At 46.5% G+C, this 16,109-nt stretch overlaps 1 protein-coding gene and 1 long non-coding RNA gene across 2 annotated transcripts in view; both read right to left on the bottom strand.

Annotated features, from left to right (window-relative positions):
* LOC122925110 (gastrula zinc finger protein XlCGF26.1-like) overlaps positions 1 to 16,109 on the bottom strand; it is a 213,175-nt gene that overhangs the window by 6,262 nt on the left and 190,804 nt on the right. The window lies entirely within an intron of this gene.
* On the bottom strand, positions 116 to 14,348 carry LOC122925156. The gene is made up of 4 exons (XR_006387539.1): positions 14,277 to 14,348; positions 10,570 to 10,719; positions 10,218 to 10,373; positions 116 to 166 (listed from the first exon to the last, which is right to left on the bottom strand). It is a non-coding gene; the product is annotated as an uncharacterized LOC122925156 (long non-coding RNA).

The raw sequence follows: 16,109 nt of genomic DNA, 5'->3' as shown, positions 1-16,109 counted from the left end.
CAGACAATTAAAGGACGGGTGTATTTATTCTCTGTCTATTACCTGGTGATGTGAGGGTCTGGTGCTTCTCCATCATGGCCTCCTTGTACAGATCCTTGTGTCCTTCTACATACTCCCACTCCTCCATGGAGAAATGGACAGTGACATCCTGACACCTTATAGGAACCTGACAACACAATGATACAGTCATCACCCAGACCCCTCCAGTGCTCTTACTGTATGTGAAAGAAAATCTAAAACCTAAGAGTTAAACATAATTTTACTACAGCAAAATGTATTTGATTCTAATCCATATGAGCCTAATCAAATCACAGTAGGAAGGTTGCCATCATCTTGTATGCATCTTCCTGCTTGGATACCCTGAAGAACCAATGATCATTAATACTGGGGAAACATGTCAGGTGTGGACTATACAAAGTGTATGAAATAGTCATCCAGGGCCTTCCAGGTGACATCTGAGGATATAGCCACTAAGAAGTGGGGTAGCCTCTTTTGGGGCGGGTGCTCTGCATTTAGGCAGGGGTAGTCACAGGGGCATTTTAGGGATAGTTCCATCTCCCGACCCCATCTTGAAAGTGGCCACTCGTCAGTCGTGAGTCTATATAGTTTATCAGTCTTTTGGGCTGATGCTGCCTGTCATTATATATGTAGAATGTACAATGCTTTGCCAGAGATGAATTAGATGTGGCTGAAGCGCTGTGGCTTTTTTTTAGGCAATGCTGTTGCAGTGGTGAGGCTGATGTAGCTGGGGTATTGAGACCCGGCTACTGCACGTGGTGCGTGCTGTAAGGGCACTGCTCCCTGTGTCCTTACAGCACGCACCACGTGCAGTAGCCGGGTCTCAATACCCCAGCTACATCAGCCTCACCACTGCAACAGCATTGCCTAAAAAAAAGCCACAGCGCTTCAGCCACATCTAATTCATCTCTGGCAAAGCATTGTACATTGTCAGGAAAAGTGACCGGGGAGCATTATACAAACAGCAAACATCCAGCTGCACCTGCAGCTGCAGCACACCAGACTTGATAAAGGGGTCATGCGCACCCGAAACGCGTTGTCTCTCAATAAACCCGTACTTGTCCAAACCGGTTGTGATTTGCGCCTCACGTCCACCAGCTTGCCAGACCACATAGGTCGTGACAGGCACTGTCAGTATTTCTAGTAATCAACGAAGTGGCGACTTGGCCCTCGCCCCTTGGTTCCTTTGGACGCGGCAGCTCCAACCTGACACCTAGCTAATCCAGCGGACCTTCATCACGGTTGCACCCAATCGGTGCAACCTAAACAGGTGAGCAGCACATACTCATCTTAAACTGAAGAACGCTGTTTCATCTTTACCTATTTACCCTATGAGCGCCTTTCTCATCCTGTGGCCACATATTATATATGTAGAGACGCACCAAGACTGTGACGACTGCTGTATAGGTTTTTAGCATATCATTTGGTTCCCACAATGTTAGGGTGTTTCACTTTATAATGGAAAAAAATAAAATGTAACATTTTTGCAGACTTTGCTTACGTCCCAAATCTCATTGATGTAAAAGATATATATGCCACATTTCAAGAAGATTGGATAATATTTAGAGGTTGCACACTTTGATCAGTTTTGTAAAAGTAGGCAAAAAAATAAGATTTTTTTAATGTTAATTACTTTTATTGGGAAAACTAGAAATCACAAACATAAAATAATATTAAAACTAGACACTAAGATTAATAGGTCGTATGATAGGCAAAACGTGTTATATTAATCAACTTTGAAAGATGCAATCCCTTCTTTTGTTAGCTTGGTGACGACTTTTCTGTGATGCTCGACTATCCTCAACAAGAATTGTTTTTGTTGTTCGTCCCTGACCGATTCGTTAAATTTTTTTATCAGAGCGATTCCTCTTTCTGCGATATCATTGACCACCTTAAGAGCGTTCACATGGCTTCTTAGAGAATCACTGCAGTATTCGGTCACGTCGTGGATCCCAAACAATTCAAAGAACGTCTTTTGTTTTATTAGTAACGAAACGGTTCAGGTCTTTCCCTTCAAAAACTAGGTTTTCACCCTCTAATCGTTTCATTTCCTTTTTCTTTGCAGGTTTGGTTTCAACATTTTTAGTCATATTTTCCTTAACACCCTGAGTAATACATTCGTCCAAAAAAGCCAATCCTACGTTTGTTTCTGACAGATGCTAAAGGTGTTTCTTAGCAACTGTGAGAGCACTTTTTTTTACGTCTGCATCTGGGTAAGTGCTCAGAAGCTGTAGCATATCCAAATCATTCTTTGGAGGCCAGTGGCGTACACACCATCCATGGGGCCCCGGTGCGAAACTGATCCATGAAGCCCCTTCCCCCACTTCCTCCCCTACAATTCACGCAACATGCCTCCCAACAGTACCGCTTTGTGCGCAGCAGGCCAATTTTGGATGGCAATCCTGCTGTCCTGCCAAGCTCTACCTCTGCACAATTTGCCTGGGGCAAGAGTTGGGCGCTATGTACATGTACATAACTGCACACAGCTGTAAAGTATACCGTATTCATGTAAAGCTTAAAGTGTAACTGCCATTTAAATATTTTTTATTTATTTTTTTGCTAAAGTGTAGGGCAAGTGATAGGTAACATTTTTGTAATATACTTTATTTAGCTAAAATGTTTAATTTTAGTAGTAAACTGGGGCTGAAATGGCCCTTAGCAGCGCTCTCTATTTGAAAAGTGGAGACGGGCTGTGCAGGCGCTGTGCTTCTGCCTCCCGTGGCCACAGGCGCCTTAGGAGTTAAAATGATATGTATATTCACCATATCTATGAAATCTAATGCTCCGGTACACTTACTAACCTGCCTTCCCTGCGATAATCACTCATGAAGCAGCCGCCGGGAGTAAGCGCTCACTGCACACAGTGCTTCAACTTCCAGCGGCTGCTTCATGAGTGATTATCGCAGGGAAGGCAGCGTCATACTGTATATTGAACGACATGGTGTATGGATTATAATGTATATTGTATAGCAAGTTACAGGGATTATAATGTATACTGTACAGCAAATGTTTGGAGGTTACACCATGCCGAACAATATAACCCCTGTGGGATAGATAGATATGCCTATACCTATATACAGCCTATATCTATATACAGTCTACACCTATGTACTGCAATATATAGTTGTAGGCTGTACATAGGTCCAGGCTGTACATAAGTGCAGGGCATGCTGCTGCAGAACACAAGGGGTGAAACCACTGGCAGGAACACACCATCCCAGTGATAGACTATCACTGGGATGGTGTGTCCCTGAAGGTGGCTTCACCCCTTGTGTTCTGCAGCAGCTTGCCCTCCATCTCTGTCCCCACTCCCAGCATACTTATGTAGCAGGTGCAGCAGGCAGCTCTCAGTCTCAGGAGGAAGTCTAGCTTCTAAGATGGCGACAACGCCGCCTCCACATTACCTCTCCCTGTGCAATGCCGCTCCTCCTCTTCAGTCAGAAAAAGAAGGAGGAGGCAGCAGCAGTGGAGCGGGGAATATGTGGCAGGCGGCGCCCCACTTACCTTGCACACAGGAGGAAGTTTGGAAGAACTCATCAATAGTGTGGGCATTCGGCGGGTGAGCGGGCGCGCTGAGTGGACATAGTAAACTTGTGAGTGGGCACATAGTAAACTTGTGAGTGGGCACAATAATTGCTGCGCGGCCGCTCACCCGCGCAGCTTAGAGGGAACACTGCCCAGCGGCCAGTGGCGTAACTATAGTCTTATGGGCCACATTGCAAACTTTGGATTGGGCCCCCCACCCCCCATTTTTACAAAGAAGCGGCACATTTTCTTACTAAGGGCTCTTTCCGTGCGGCTAACCCGCTGTGTGAATGAGTGCCAAGCCCCAGCCCCGCTCTGGACAGCAGAGACACGGAGCAGTAACATGATTGACTGTGATCTTTTTACTACAAAATCACGGTGACAACTTTATCTCACTCTGATTTTGTAGTGAAAAGATCACAGAGAGGCACAGAGCATTATCAGTCATGTTACTGCTCCGTGTCTCTGCTGTCCGGAACGGGGCTTGGCTCTCTTTCACGCAGCGGATTACCCACACGGGATCCGCTTGTGTTAAAAGAACCCTAAGCCCAATGCATGGCTACACTCACCTAGTCCTAAAAAAAAACTGGTCCTACCGCATCCAGGGTGTCGCTGGTGTCGGCGTGATGTCCGCTGGATCCAGAACAAGGTCCCTGTGGTGATAAAAAAAGAATAATCACATAAGGAAGGGATGGTGACTGCCCCTGTGAATTCACCAGCAGGGGGCGCTGTGCTGGCCTGTAAAACTGAGCCATGCCAATGTATAGCAGGGTAATCTAGGACATTTCACCTAAGTGCAACCACACAGTACTAATGCCAAATATGTGTCCCCTTACAGTAGTTATGCCAGATTATGTGCCCCCTCAGAGTAGTAATGCCAGATTATGTGCCCCTCACAGTAGTAATGCCAGATTACAGTACAGACCAAAAGTTTGGACACACCTTCTCATTCAAAGAGTTTTCTTTATTTTCATGACTATGAAAATTGTAGATTCACACTGAAGGCATCAAAACTATGAATTAACACATGTGGAATTATATACATAACAAAAAAGTGTGAATAAACTGAAAATATGTCATATTCTAGGTTCTTTAAAGTAGCCACCTTTTGCTTTGATTACTGCTTTGCACACTCTTGGCATTCTCTTGATGAGCTTCAAGAGGTAGTCACCTGAAATGGTCTTCCAACAGTCTTGAAGGAGTTCCCAGAGATGCTTAGCACTTGTTGGCCCTTTTGCCTTCACTCTGCGATCCAGCTCACCCCAAACCATCTCGATTGGGTTCAGGTCCGGTGACTGTGGAGGCCAGGTCATCTGGCGCAGCACCCCATCACTCTCCTTCATGGTCAAATAGCCCTTACACAGCCTGGAGGTGTGTTTGGGGTCATTGTCCTATAGAAAAATAAATGATGGTCCAACTAAACGCAAACCGGATGGAGTAGCATGCCGCTGCAAGATGCTGTGGTAGCCATGCTGGTTCAGTATGCCTTCAATTTTGAATAAATCCCCAACAGTGTCACCAGCAAAGCACCCCCACACCATCACACCTCCTCCTTCATGCTTCACGGTGGGAACCAGGCATGTAGAGTCCATCCGTTCACCTTTTCTGCGTCGCACAAAGACACGGTGGTTGGAACCAAAGATCTTAAATTTGGACTCATCAGACCAAAGCACAGATTTCCACTGGTCTAATGTCCATTCCTTGTGTTCTTTAGCCCAAACACGTCTCTTCTGCTTGTTGCCTGTCCTTAGCAGTGGTTTCCTAGCAGATATTCTACCATGAAGGCCTGATTCACACAGTCTCCTCTTAACAGTTGTTCTAGAGATGTGTCTGCTGCTAGAACTCTGTGTGGCATTGACCTGGTCTCTAATCTGAGCTGCTGTTAACCTGCGATTTCTGAGGCTGGTGACTCGGATGAACTTATCCTCCGCAGCAGAGGTGACTCTTAGTCTTCCTTTCCTGGGGCGGTCCGCATGTGAGCCAGTTTCTTTGTAGCGCTTGATGGTTTTTGTGACTGCACTTGGGGACACTTTCAAAGTTTTCCCAATCATTTCTTAAAGTAATGATGGCCACTCGTTTTTCTTTACTTAGCTGCTTTTTTCTTGCCATAATACAAATTCTAACAGTCTATTCAGTAGGACTATCAGCTGTGTATCCACCTGACTTCTCCACAACGCAACTGATGGTCCCAACCGAATTTATAAGGCAAGAAATCCCACTTAATAATCCTGACAGGGCACACCTGTGAAGTGAAAGCCATTTCAGGTGACTACCTCTTGAAGCTCATCAAGAGAATGCCAAGAGTGTGCAAAGCAGTAATCAAAGCAAAAGGTGGCTACTTTGAAGAACCTAGAATATGACATATTTTCAGTTGTTTCACACTTTTTTGTTATGTATATAATTCCACATGTGTTAATTCATAGTTTTGATGCCTTCAGTGTGAATCTACAATTTTCATTGTCATGAAAATAAAGGAAACTCTTTGAATGAGAAGGTGTGTCCAAACTTTTGGTCTGTACTGTATGTGCCCCCTCACAGTAGTAATGCCAGATTATGTGCCCCTCACAGTAGTAATGCCAGATTATGTGTCCCCTCACAGTAGTAATGCCAGATTATGTGTTCCCTCACAGTAGTAATGCCAGATTATGTGTCCCCTCACAGTAGTTATGCAAATTATGTTCCCCTCACAGTAGTAATGCCCACATATGTGCCCCTCACAGTAGTAATGCCAGATTATGTGCCCCTCACAGTAGTTATGCCAGATTATGTGCCTCTTCACAGTATTTATGCCCAGTTATATGCCCCCTCAAAGTAGATATGCCCAGATATGTGCCCCCTCAGAGTAGTTATGCCAGATTATGTGTCCCCTCACAGTAGTAATGCCAGATTTTGTGCTCCTTAACAGTATTTATGCCCGGTTATGTGCCCCCTCAGAGTGGTTATGCCAGATTATGTGCCCCTCACATTAAATATGCCCACATATGTGCCCCACACAGTGGTTATGCCATATTACATGCCCCCTCACAGTAGTTATGTCTTCATATGTTCCCCCCTCACAGTAGTTATGCCAGATTAGGTGCCCCCTCACAGTAGTTATGCCTTTATATGTGCCCCCCTCACAGTAGTTATGGCAGATTAGGTGCCCCCTCAAATTAGTTATGGCAGATTAGGTGCCCCTCAGTAGAGATGCCCACTTTTGTGCCCCCTCACTTTAGTTGTGCCCATCAAACCCCCCCTGCCCCCAGTCTGCAGCATTCGGAAAAAAAAAACATACTTACCTTCTTCCCTGATGACATGCTGCCACACTCATCGCGCTTCTGGCTTTGCTGAATGCAGATTCCTGGGCTTTCAGCTCTCCTCCCACAGCCAGCAGCGCAATGTGGAGCCAGCAGGTGGAGCTCCTGAGCTCTGAAGATCAGTGAAGCAGGGAGCAGAGAGGTTTCCCTGCTTCACTATGGAAATTAACTGCCTGGCTGGGTGTGTGTAAGTGAGTGAGTGCGCGCTCCCCCCCCCTCTTCCTCCCCCGCCCCCCATATTATACATGTAATGGAGGCATGGAGTGCTTGGATGGGGCCTGAAATTGCCACTGTACTTCATGCCGGGCCCCATCAGAGCGCTCCATTACATGTGACTACAGCGGGGCCCCTGCCAGCGGCCGTTTTTAACATGCTTTAGGGCGGCCTGGGGGGGGGTCCACAGGCGACCGGGCCCCCTGGAGTGCCGGGCCCGGTCTCAACTGCGACCCCTGTATGTACGCCAGTGTTTGGAGCCCATCGACTTACAATTGCCTCATGCAAAAAGCGAACATATACAGGTATGAGACAAAATATGCAACTCGTTTCATTCCTTACAATTCTCGTTGAGGAATATTCAACTGTTTAGTGAAGAAGACAATTTTAAGTGCATATATTGCCTTTGCCATCCACCTTGCTTGATGCAGAGCCCCTGGGATCCTGAAACTGAAGTCGTTTTTAGACCAACCTCCTAGGTACAGGAGTGAGAGTAGTAATCAATGATTAATGTGTGCAACCCCTAAATATTATCCAATCTTCTTGAAATTTGGCATACCGTATATATCTTTTACATCGCAGAGACTCGGGGCGTAAGCAAAGTCATATGAAAATCACATCTTTGAAAAAAATGTGTATGTGAGTGTGATTTATCAATTTTTGTCATTCAATAATTAATCTGTCTGGCGATAGTTTCTGAATTTTACTAAAGATTAATAGTTTTATTTTAGATGATTTTTTGATACTGTGAATTTTTCTTAATTTTGCTCTCTATAGGGCCCGTTTTCTGTGATAGCACAGTAGGAATGAATGGAATGTCCATCCAAGGCCAGACATGCATATTAAGCATTATTTTGAGTTTACTAATCGCGGATCCACATCCCCCTTTTTGCAGGCCCCATTTTATGTTTATGTATGTTTTTGATAAGGTCTGATTGGTAACAACACCTTAGAGTGTGATATGATTTGAAGAAACTCAAACCTAGGTTGTACGGGGAAGTCCCAGAAGTTTTTCTATAAATAAAGGGGGGCTTCTGGGAGTTGCTTGTGCACTACACGTGTATTACTTTGTCCTTCCCGGACGGTGATCTCTAGGGCTGCAGCTAACGATTATTTGAATAACTATTATGGGGGATCTGTGGACGACACTATTATGGGGGATCTGTGGACGACACTATTATGGGGGATCTGTGGACGACACTATTATGGGGGATCTGTGGACGACACTATTATGGGGGATCTGTGGACGACACTATTATGGGGGATCTGTGGACGACACTATTATGGGGGATCTGTGGACGACACTATTATGGGGGATCTGTGGACGACACTATTATGGGGGATCTGTGGACGACACTATTATGGGGGATCTGTGGACGACACTATTATGGGGGATCTGTGGACAACACTATTATGGGGGATCTGTGGACGACACTATTATGGGGGATCTGTGGACGACACTATTATGGGGGATCTGTGGACGACACTTATGGGGGATCTGTGGACGACACTTATGGGGGATCTGTGGACGACACTTATGGGGGATCTGTGGACGACACTTATGGGGGATCTGTGGACGACACTTATGGGGGATCTGTGGACGACACTTATGGGGGATCTGTGGACGACACTTATGGGGGATCTGTGGACGACACTTATGGGGGATCTGTGGACGACACTTATGGGGGATCTGTGGACGACACTTATGGGGGATCTGTGGACGACACTTATGGGGGATCTGTGGACGACACTTATGGGGGATCTGTGGACGGCGCAGTTATGGAGAGGGGGATCTGTGGACGGCGTAGTTATGGAGAGGGGGATCTGTGGACGGCGTAGTTATGGAGAGGGGGATCTGTGGGTGGCGTAGTTATGGAGAGGGGGATCTGTGGGTGCCGCAGTTATGGAGAGGGGGATCTGTGGGTGGCGTAGTTATGGAGAGGGGGATCTGTGGGCGGCGCAGTTATGGAGAGGGGGATCTGTGGGCGGCGCAGTTATGGAGAGGGGGATCTGTGGGTGGCGCAGTTATGGAGAGGGGGATCTGTGGACTGGGTAGTTATGGAGAGGGGGATCTGTGGGCGGCACAGTTATGGAGAGGGGGATCTGTGGGCGGCGCAGTTATGGAGAGGGGGATCTGTGGGCGGCGCAGTTATGGAGAGGGGGATCTGTGGGCGGCGCAGTTATGGAGAGGGGGATCTGTGGGCGGCGCAGTTATGGAGAGGGATCTGTGGGTGGCGCAGTTATGGAGAGGGGGATCTGTGGGTGGCGCTGTTATGGAGAGGGGGATATGTGCACTGTTATGGGCATACAGATCATACAGATAACAGTGCACAGATCCCCCCTCCTCCCCATAGCAGTGCTATACACAGACCCCCCTCCCCATAGCAGTGCCATAGACAGACCCCCCCTCCTCCCCATAGCAGTGCCATACACAGACCCCCCCTCCTCCCCATAGCAGTGCTATACACAGACCCCCCCCTCCCCATAGCAGTGCCATAGACAGATCCTCCCCCCTCCCCATAGCAGTGCTATACACAGACCCCCCCCCTCCCCATAGCAGTGCCATAGACAGATCCTCCCCCCTCCCCATAGAAGTGCTATACACAGACCCCCCTCCCCATAGCAGTGCCATAGACAGATCCTCCCCCCTCCCCATAACAGCCCCGGCCCCGATGCTTATAAGTCGGACTAATCACGTCTGCATCTTTATTTTACCTTTTTACAATGACGCTCCTGTAACAGCCAGGCAGAGCGGACGGCGGCGTAACGTCACTCACTCACGTGACGCACCTGCTCCGCCCACCTCATGAATGAAGGAGGCGGAGCAGGCGTGTCACGTGAGTGAGTGACGTTACGCCGCCGTCCGCTCTGCCTGGCTGTTACAGGAGCGTCATTGTAAAAAGGTAAAATAAAGATGCAGCGACCGCCCGCCCGCATAGCAACGAATCGGCGATTATTCGATAACTGGATTCGTCGACAACGAATCCAGTTATCGAATATAATCGATTACATCGATTAATCGTTGCAGCCCTAGTGATCTCCCTACTCTAGAAGGGAACCAAGGATTTGTAGCACAAAGGCAACCAGGTGAAACCTCCACTTGTAAGGGGATGTCAAGGGACTACTTTGACATGTATAATGTCCCAGCATTCCCAGCAGTGTCACCTCTCCAGTCAGCAGCTCAATCATCTTTTGGGTGAGTTCTAGGATCTTCTGCTCAAGAATCAAGGGGTGAGGGGGAGGCCCTTTGATTGGGTTCCATTCTTCGGACACATGGGTCTGACAGCGCTCACTAGAAGTCTTCTTCACTAATATGTAATCCTGTTCACGGGGAGACACAATAATAAATATCATTATATACATTTCCAGAGTCCAACATCAGAATGTCTCTCCTCTCCAACCATTCAGTTATTACTTTAGATAAGAATATCATCAGAATCTCTCACCTCTCCAGTCATATCATCTGTTATTACCATAGATAAGAATGATGTAATGTGACATCATCAGAATCTCTCACCTCTCCAGTAAGTTGGAAGAGTATCTCTAGGGTGAGATTTATTATTCCTTCGACCATCTTGTCTCTGTTCCTATACATCCTTGATGGGTCAGTAAAGAAAGTTTTCTTATATAGAAGATAGCACTAGAGATGATTTTATATTGTAGGAACCTAGATGGAAATATGAATGAATGTAAAATGCACACAAAATCCCATGTAAACACACATATACACTCACCTAAAGAATTATTAGGAACACCTGTTCTATTTCTCATTAATGCAATTATCTAGTCAACCAATCACATGGCAGTTGCTTCAATGCATGTAGGGTTGTGGTCCTGGTCAAGACAATCTCCTGAACTCCAAACTGAATGTCAGAATGAGAAAGAAAGGTGATTTAAGCAATTTTGAGCGTGGCATGGTTGTTGGTGCCAGACGGCCGGTCTGAGTATTTCACAATCTGCTCAGTTACTGGGATTTTCACGCACAACCATTTCTAGGGTTTACAAAAAATGGTGTGAAAAGGGAAAAACATCCAGTATGCGGCAGTCCTGTGGGCGAAAACGCCTTGTTGATGCTAGAGGTCAGAGGAGAATGGGCCGACTGATTCAAGCTGATAGAAGAGCAACGTTGACTGAAATAACCACTCGTTACAACCGAGGTATGCAGCAAAGCATTTGTGAAGCCACAACACGCACAACCTTGAGGCGGATGGGCTACAACAGCAGAGGACCCCACCGGGTACCACTCATCTCCACTACAAATAGGAAAAAGAGGCTACAATTTGCACGAGCTCACCAAAATTGGACTGTTGAAGACTGGAAAAATGGTTTCTTGAACATGACAATGAGTTCACTGTACTAAATTGGCCCCCACAGTCACCAGATCTCAACCCAATAGAGCATCTTTGGGATGTGGTGGAACGGGAGCTTCGTGCCCTGGATGTGCATCCCTCAAATCTCCGTCAACTGCAAGATGCTATCCTATCAATATGGGCCAACATTTCTAAAGAATTCTATCAGCACCTTGTTGAATCAATGCCACATAGAATTAAGGCAGTTCTAAAGGCAAAAGGGGGTCCAACACCGTATTAGTATGGTGTTCCTAATAATTCTTTAGGTGAGTGTATACTAGAGATAATAGGAGAAACATTTGAGAAGATATTACAGTGAAGTTTTTGTATTCTCCCTTTGTGTTTGGATCATAACTTAATTAGTTTGTCAAGTGTTATAAGTAACAGGAAACTGTCTATTGCTTTACATTCACCTACTTATTAACTTTGCTTGGCCACTTGCTATGCAACTATCTTGAATCTTAATCTGGGTTTGGGTTTCGTCTAGCCTTGCCTGGTAGATTAGGGTGGAGTGCTGATTGATGAGTCTTTTTATCTCCGATTGTTGTGGATAGTGTTTGGGATTAGTTCAGATGAGTCAGTATTGCTTTGTCTCTGTTCACTGTCATTTATCCACTATCTACCTGTATGTCATATATCTGCCGTCCACTCCATTGCTGAATCATCTCTTGCTCCTGTGACCCTCAGCATTTGTTGCCCATTGCTTTCAGTCAGTATTGACAAATGCTGTAGTTTTCATGACAACTAGCTGGTGTGCATTCCAGCTGCACTATTGGGGGGTGACTGAGTACAATGAGCCACTGTCTGTGGAAAAGACAACTAATATAGGTGAAGTCCGGTTCTGGGGTCTTGGGCATAACTGGCGTTGTTACAAAAAGTTGAACCAGAGTCAATGGATGTTGCAACTTCACATGAAAGCCAATCACTGGCTGCAGCAGTGATGACACTACTTATAGCATATAAGCAGTGATGGCCAGTTCGCATTGCTGCCATCTTGACTCCCCCGGCCGGCGATGCACAGGTAAGCCCTTACCTGTGCCGGGAGCCGGTCTGAAATCAAATGCGGTCACAGGGAGCAGGCAGTTCCGAGAACAGCCGCCGGGGGCCTTCATCAGGCTGTTCTCGGAACTGCCTGCTCCCGGTGAGCGCATTTTATTTCAGACCGGCTCACGGCACAGGGACAGGTAAGGGCTTAACCTGTGCATCGCCGGCCGGGTGAGTCAAGATGGCAGCATGCAAACTGGCCATCATTGCATATGAGTAGGGTAGACCATCGTTTCCCAATGTTCCCCTGACATACATCCTGGCTTCACCACTGCAACCAAACAGACTGGAAGGGGATACCCTGGAATAGTGGTAGCCAGGGAATTATATTCACTGTGAGGGGCCCGACATTTTTTAGACTCGGGTAACCCCTTTAATGAGGCTTTTCTTTTAGGGAATCTTTGTTTTATTCTGGAGAAAAAGGACCATTAATCCATATGCAAATGAACAGTTAAAGGGGCTTTCGGGTTACACACTAAAAACGAAATCACCTCAGCATTCAACCTGACTGCATTATATAAGTCAGGTGATGAAGTTCTGAGTGCCTTTTGACTCCTCCTGTGATCCGTGCCCTGTGCCCTCTATTTACATCCCGGCATCCTACACAGCAAGCACGATGTGTGACCGTATCCTGCTGGGGAGCTGCGATCATCGGAGGAACCAGGTGAGGATTTACTGTTTGTTTTTTTACTTCCTGTTAAGGGGGCACCTGTGGGCATAACTACTGTGAGGGGCACATATCTGTACACAACTACTATGAAGTGGACACATTTTTAGCATAACTACTGTAAGGGGGCACATATCTGCCCTGACTACTATGGGGGGGGGCACATATCTGCCCTGACTACTATAGGGGGGGGCACATATCTGGCATAACTACTGTGGGGCACGTATCTGGCCATAACTACTGTGAGGGGGCACATATCTAGGCATATCTACTGTGAGGGGGCACATATCTGGGCATATCTACTGTGAGGGGGCACATATTTGGCATAACTACTGTGAGCGGGCACATATTGGGCATAACTACTGTGATGGGGCACATATCTGTACATTACTATGAAGGGGACACATATCTGGGTATAACTACTGTGAGGGGGGCACATAGCTGGCCATGACTACCATGAGGGGGCACGTATCTGGACATAACTACTGCGAAGTTGGCACATATCTGTCCTGACTACTGTGGGGCACATATCTGCCATGATGACTGTGTGGTCGGCACATATCTGGTCATAACTGCCATGAGGGGGCACTTATCTGGTATAACTACTGTGAGGGGACACATATCTGGTATAACTACTGTGAGGGGGTACATATCTGGGCATATCTACTGTGAGGGGGAATATATATGGGCATAACTACTGTGAGGGTACATATCTGCTATGATTGTGTGGGAGACACATATCTGGCCATAACTACTGTGAGGGGGCACATATCTGACATAACTACTGTGAGGGGGCACATATCTGGGTATAACTACTGTGAGGGGACACATAGCTGGCCATGACTACCATGAGGGGGCACGTATCTGGAAATAACTACTGTGAGGGGGCACATATCTGGGCATAACTACTGTGAAGGGGGCACAAAGGGGGAATAATTATTATGTGGGGCATAAAGGGGACTGGGTGTGTATAGTTATGCTTTGGGCGGAGTTAGGGGTGTGGCATATTATGAAAAAAAATGTTCATGGCACGCTACGCACACCACACATATTGTCCCTCTTTGTGATTTTCTAAATTTGGGAGGTTTGTAGAAGAGTCAGGAAGCAGTGAAGGGGTTAACAATAAGCCTGCCTCCCAGTAATGCTGAGCGACTACTCACTTACCTCCAGCTGTAGAGAAGCAGTGCAGTTGTTCTGTGGCTACAGGACCTGTGATGATGTCACAGTCATGTGATCAGTCACATGTGTGGGAGGAGTCAAGGATCACATGACCATCTCTCTGTGTATACAGGTCTCTGCTGTGCTGGATGAGCTGAAGTCATGTGTCAGGATTAGGGATGAGCGAATTTACTTCGGATGAAACATCCGAAGTCGATTCGCATAAAACTTCGTTTTAGTATTGTACGTTGTGAGCGGTACCTTGGACCCGAACCCGAGTTCGGCAAATGTTTTTTTACAGCATAAATCAATTTCTGAAGTTATTATAACTTCGGCTCACCGGACCCAACACATTGTAATACTGTTTCATCCGAACTCGATTCGCTCATCCCTAGTCAGGATGTATGCAGCAGAGCTGTGTGCGTGATGTGCATGGAGCAGGGCTGTGTGCGTATGTTAATCCTTTCCTGACATATCAGGACTTCTTTTTCGTAGTTTCTAACTGCGCCATTTCATATTCCACTTAATGTAGTGGGAAGCTAGAAACAATAATGTAACCACTTAAAGGGGTGTTCTGGTTATGTAAATCCTATGGATAGGGGATACCTATTAGATCAGTGGGGGTCCTACGGATCACAAGAATAGGGGCCCCTGAAATGGACAGAGCGAATAACTTTACACTACGTGCAGAATTATTAAGCAAATGAGTATTTTGACCACATCATCCTCTTTATGCATGTTGTCTCACTCCAAGCTGTATAGGCTCGAAAGCCTACTACCAATTAAGCATATTAGGTGATGTGCATCTCTGTAATGAGAAGGGGTGTGGTCTAATGACATCAGCACCCTATATCAGGTGTGCATAATTATTAGGCAACTTCCTTTCCTTTGGCAAAATGGGTCAAAAGAAGGACTTGACAGGCTCAGAAAAGTCAAAAATAGTGAGATATCTTGCAGAGGGATGCAGCACTCTTAAAATTGCAAAGCTTCTGAAGCGTGATCATCGAACAATCAAGCGTTTCATTCAAAATAGTCAACAGGGTCGCAAGAAGCGTGTGGAAAAACCAAGGCGCAAAATAACTGCCCATGAACTGAGAAAAGTCAAGCGTGCAGCTGCCAAGATGCCACTTGCTACCAGTTTGGCCATATTTCAGAGCTGCAACATCACTGGAGTGCCCAAAAGCACAAGGTGTGCAATACTCAGAGACATGGCCAAGGTAAGAAAGGCTGAAAGACGACCACCACTGAACAAGACACACAAGCTGAAACGTCAAGACTGGGCCAAGAAATATCTCAAGACTGATTTTTCTAAGGTTTTATGGACTGATGAAATGAGAGTGAGTCTTGATGGGCCAGATGGATGGGCCCGTGGCTGGATTGGTAAAGGGCAGAGAGCTCCAGTCCGACTCAGACGCCAGCAAGGTGGAGGTGGAGTACTGGTTTGGGCTGGTATCATCAAAGATGAGCTTGTGGGGCCTTTTCGGGTTGAGGATGGAGTCAAGCTCAACTCCCAGTCCTACTGCCAGTTTCTGGAAGACACCTTCTTCAAGCAGTGGTACAGGAAGAAGTCTGCATCCTTCAAGAAAAACATGATTTTCATGCAGGACAATGCTCCATCACACGCGTCCAAGTACTCTACAGCGTGGCTGGCAAGAAAGGGTATAAAAGAAGAAAATCTAATGACATGGCCTCCTTGTTCACCTGATCTGAACCCCATTGAGAACCTGTGGTCCATCATCAAATGTGAGATTTACAAGGAGGGAAAACAGTACACCTCTCTGAACAGTGTCTGGGAGGCTGTGGTTGCTGCTGCACGCAATGTTGATGGTGAACAGATCA

This window comes from Bufo gargarizans, chromosome 1 (genome assembly GCF_014858855.1).
Source record: "Bufo gargarizans isolate SCDJY-AF-19 chromosome 1, ASM1485885v1, whole genome shotgun sequence".
Taxonomy (NCBI): domain Eukaryota; kingdom Metazoa; phylum Chordata; class Amphibia; order Anura; family Bufonidae; genus Bufo; species Bufo gargarizans.
This window is presented reverse-complemented; position numbering and strand designations above follow the sequence as displayed.